The sequence below is a fragment of the Myotis myotis genome, unplaced genomic scaffold, assembly GCF_014108235.1.
Source record: "Myotis myotis isolate mMyoMyo1 unplaced genomic scaffold, mMyoMyo1.p scaffold_m19_p_6, whole genome shotgun sequence".
NCBI lineage: Eukaryota > Metazoa > Chordata > Mammalia > Chiroptera > Vespertilionidae > Myotis > Myotis myotis.
In genome coordinates this window covers 98714630-98719419 of record NW_023416368.1, presented here as the reverse complement: position 1 = coordinate 98719419, position 4790 = coordinate 98714630, and the positions used below count along the sequence as shown (strand labels likewise).

General features: G+C 52.3%; 1 pseudogene; it reads right to left on the bottom strand.

Moving 5' to 3' along the window:
• Window positions 1-2453: 2453 nt before the first annotated feature.
• Window positions 2454-3504, bottom strand: LOC118658620 (annotated as a pseudogene).
• Between the last annotated feature and the right edge of the window lie 1286 nt (window positions 3505-4790).

The following is a 4790-nucleotide window of genomic DNA, read 5'->3' as shown; positions in this document are numbered from 1 at the left end:
TTGCCCCTAACCACTCTACCACCTGCCTGAATGCCCCTAACCGCCTCTGCCTACCTGCCTGATTGCCCCTAACCACTCTACCGCCTGCCTGATTGCCCCTAACTGCCTGCCCACCTGCCTGATCGCCCCTAACCACCCCTGCCTGCCTGATTGCCCCAACCACTTGCCTACCTGCCTGATTGCCCCTAACCAGCTCTGCCTGCCTTCCTGATCACCCCTAACCACTCGCCTGCCTGCCTGATTGCTCCTAACCGCTCCCTGGGGGGCATGGCCAGCAGGGGAAGGGGTCGTGGTCATTCTGGTCTCTGTTCATTCTGGACGTTCCACCGTTTCGGTCGCTGAGCTTTTATTATATAGGATGTCCAGAACAGGCAAATCCAGAGAGAAAAGAAGTAGATTAGTAAATAATGAGGACTGGGGGGAGGGGGATGAAGAGCAACCGCTAATCAGCATGGGTTTTGGGGGGGATTTTTTCAAGTGACAGAATGTTATGGAATTGGATAGTGGTGATAGTTGCACAACTTTGTGACTATACACAAAAACACTGTAAAATAGTGACTTTTATGTTATGTGAAATTTTATGTTATGTAAAGAACATCTCAAGTTAAAGAAAAATAAAATAAAGCAGGTGATAGGAAAGTCTGAGGGATGGGTTATCAGGGAGACCAGAAAGGCCTCTATGATGTAAGGACACTTGATGGGACCTGAATGACAAGGAGCCAACTGTGGGTTTAACTAGGGGAAGATCATTCTAGGCAAAGACACCAACCCATGCAAAGGCCCTGAGGCAGAAATAACTGTTGAGGAGTCATTCATTCATTCATTCATTCATTCCACAGATAGTTCTTTAGCACTGATGGCTAGACATTGTCCCCTGGGGATACCACAAGGGACAAACCATCCTATAATATGATGCCAGAATGTGAAAGCAGCTAAGGGCCAGGAAGGAAAATTAAGTAGGGAGGGAAGAGAGTATAGAGTGGGAGGGGGGTGGGCAAACTTTTTGACTCGAGGGCCACAGTGGGTTCTTAAACTGGACCGGAGGGAGGGCCGGAACAAAAGCATGGATGGAGTGTTTGTGTGAACTAATATAAATTCAAAGTAAACATCATTACATAAAAGGGTACGGTCTTTTTTTTTTTTTTTTTTAGTTTTATTCATTTCAAATGGGCCGGATCCGGCCCGCGGGCCGTAGTTTGCCCACGGCTGGGCTAGGTGGTCAGAGAAAGCCTTCCTGAGAAGTGACATTTGAGCAGAGGCAAGCGCAATGGTGGAGAATGACAACAGAAATGTGAAAGGATCCTAACAGCGATGGCCCGAGGCTGTAAGAGGACCCAGAACTGGACTGTGGGTGCACGTACAGCTACTGCAGGGTGTAAGCAAACAATGCCATGGCTGGAGTCGTTTTCATAAGATCCAGATGGCTCTGTCTGCCAAGGTTCTCCATGCTCCCACCCTCCACCTGGGTAGAGCTAGGTGAGTAGATGTAAGTCCCAAACATGACACTGATTGGGGCTAAACAGCTCTGGATGCCTGGGTTCCTCAGGGATCCACCGTGGACCTTGGACAGGGTCTCGAATCCAGCAGTTTTAAAGGACTCAGGGCTATGGCACTCTGGCAGACGCAGGGTCCCAGACCCCACCTTTAGGACTCAGGCTCAGGGACCCAGGTGTGCCTGGGAGACACACTGGCAACACGCGTCCCCAGCTGATGCTGGTGCAGGGGTCCACAGTCCCCAGGCTGAGAAAACAGCAGCCTGGGGACTGCCGAGCACAGTGCTAAAGGCCCCCCCACACAGGCGCAGTGGGGACCCACACCCCAGACGCCCTTAGCCCAGCCTGCGTGATGGTTACAATCTACTTCATTGCCAGCAAACATTTAGAATTGGAGAGTGTGCATAGCAAGGGGGTCCCAGGCTTCTCTTGAGATGCTGCACCATCTGCTAATTCTGGGCCACGTCTCCAGACAGCAATTCCCCCCAGCAGCCTCCTCACCCATCTGTGCAAAGTGTGTGGATGTGCAGGGCTGGGGGTCCAATTGCAGCCACGTCAGTAGACAGAAGCCACACGTGTTCTCTCTGAATCAGCCCTTTCCAATTCTTGGCAGAGAATGGGAATCTGTGGGGAAGGTTCCCAGGATTCGTCGAAGCCTATTTACCTCGTTTAAAAGAATCAGGGAGACACGCTCCTGAGATTCTTAGAGAGCCTCCTGTTTTGCAGAGATCATGGAAGCCTACTGGGTGTCCCCTTAAACCCTCCTTAGTATTTCAGGTATGTGCCCTCGCCTGGAGAATGTTCTGCTGGCAAAGATTAGGGATGAAAATTTTTATTGTTCAGTTTAGGTAGTCCTAGCTTTAAAAATTCTTATCAAAACTATACTCTAAGTTTTGTTGTTGTTTTTTTAAGAGAAGTAAGCCTTTATTTCCTTGTTTCTCAAATAGAGCTGGTTGAGCTGGTTGCTTTTTGGAAATTAATCAGAGACCAAATCCCATATCCTCGTCCGACTCCTCCGACTCTTCCTTTGCTTCAACCTTGGCTGGGGCTGCAGCAGCAGCAGGAGCAGCAGTGGTGGCGGCCACAGGGGCAGCAGCCACAACAGCAGATGGATCAGCCAAGAAGGCCTTGACCTTTTCAGCAAGTGGGAAGGTGTGATCAGTCTCCACAGACAAAGCCAGAACGCGCTTGTACCCGTTGATGATTGAATGGGGCACTGACACAACAGCGGGGTAGCCAATCTGAAGGCACAGGCTGGCCACTGCGGACACCCTCCAGGAAGCGGGAATGCAGTTTCCTCTGTGATGTCAAGCACGTCCGGGCTATAGATGCTGCCTCTGTCATACACCTGCTGGCCGATCAGCCCCAAGGAGAAGGGGGGGGGGGGGGTTTGGCATGTGCAGCAGTGTGGCTGCACTGGCTCCCACTTCGTCTCCGGTCTTAATCAGCTGGACATCACTCGGGATTTCAGTGGAGCCCTTGGAGATGTTAGTGGTGATGCCTAAAGCCTGGAAGAAGGAGGTCTCTGGCCCCAGACCAGTGTTCTGGGCTGGCACAGTGGCTTCACATGGGGCCATGGCACCAGCACGGGCAGCAGCTGGCACCTTACTGGCCAGCAGCATGTCCCTGATCTCAGGGAGGTCCTCCCTGGTGAACACAAAGCCCGCATTCGCCCGGATGTGAGGCAGCAGCTTCTCCAGCGCCGGGCTGTTTTCCAGGTGTCCTCGGACGGCCTTGCGCCTCATGGTGTTCTTGCCCATCAGCACCACCGCCTTCCCGCGGAGGGACCTGCGGATCTGCGGCCTCTGCTTGGAGTTCGCATTGCCTGCTCCCACGATGAAGCATTTTGGATAACCATCCAGAAGCTGGATGATCTTAAGGAAGTAGTTGGACTTCCAGGTCGCCCTGTCTCCCCTGGGCATCGCGGCGGTGCGTCAGGGATTGCCACGCAGGGTTTACAGACGATGTCATTCCCACGAGGACGCCTGGCGAGAGCTGTAGGTTTTTTCCTTAATTTCTTGTTTCATTACAGGCAGGTAGAAGAAGGTCAGTTGGCACTTCCTCAGTTCTTGCCAGGGTTCTCCCACCAGGTTCACAGGTTCATGGAGCACCATTCCTACCTCCCACAGGCGGCGCGCTGACAACCTCCTGCCACGGCACAGCAGGGCCCGCTTCTCTCCAGCCTCCGAGAGCATCGCCCACCGGCCCCTCAGCTGCTTATCAACAGGCCCCCAAAGGCCCCTCAAGCTCCACCCATCCACCATCCCAAAGCCAGTGCCACAGGTTTCCGGTTTCTGTGAAGATAATGTGTTCCAGTTAGCTATCGCTGCATAAGACATTACCCCAAGCTAAGTGGCTTCCTAAAAACAGCCATTTTCTTTTCTCTCACAATTTGGTGTTCGTAAGTTCAAGGAGGGCTCAGTTGCAGACTCCTCTGCTCCATGCCACATGCACTGGGGTCCATGGTAGCACCCAGCTGCAGGTGGGCTGGCCCAAGCGAACCCCGCTGTGAAAGAAGCACCCACATTCTCCCTTCCTCTGAGGGAGGAACTCGGTTCTTTCCCACCATGAGTGTCTTCCTGTGAGTCTCCACGGGGCACTTTACTTCTCACACTTCTGGTCGCCAGTTCTGTGGAGGTTTTTCCCCACAACAAGCAATTTTCTGTGGCACCAGCGAGGTGTCCTACAATTAAATTAAATTCTGACGCTACCTTCCTGCAGATTGTGTCAGATCCCACAGGTTAAGGGCTCAGTCCCACAGGACGACACGCCCACCTCCCACTTCAGACCACGCCTGGATTTCCGGGTACGTGGAGCGCCCAGGAAGCCAGAGGCTCTGTCCAGGAATTCAGGTGGGGCCTGGGGCCATGCTGAGTGGCACAGGTTTCCGAAGTAGCTGCCTAACTTCAGAGAAGGAAAGAGAAACAAGGAATGTTGCCTCCATTCTGGGTCATTCGTCAAGCGTTGGCCCTTCTCTTCCACCTGCCTGCCATTGCCAGCATGTCAGAGGCCTCAGACTTACTTTCCCTGATCCCGAGTCCTTATGGTGGTCAGAGGGACAGACCTATTGTAATGGCCAGCATCAGAAACCATAAATACGACTTTAAATGTTCCCAATTACCGTGTGAGGTCAATATTGATTCCCCCACTTTAAAGATAAGAAACTTGAGGCTTAAAGAGGTATGGTCACCTGCCTAAACCCCTATAGCCAGTGCTAGGTTGAAAATATATAGAATTAAAATTAGCTCACGGAGCAGGTGTGTGGAGTGGCGTCTGAATGCAGGAGAGGGCAAAGAG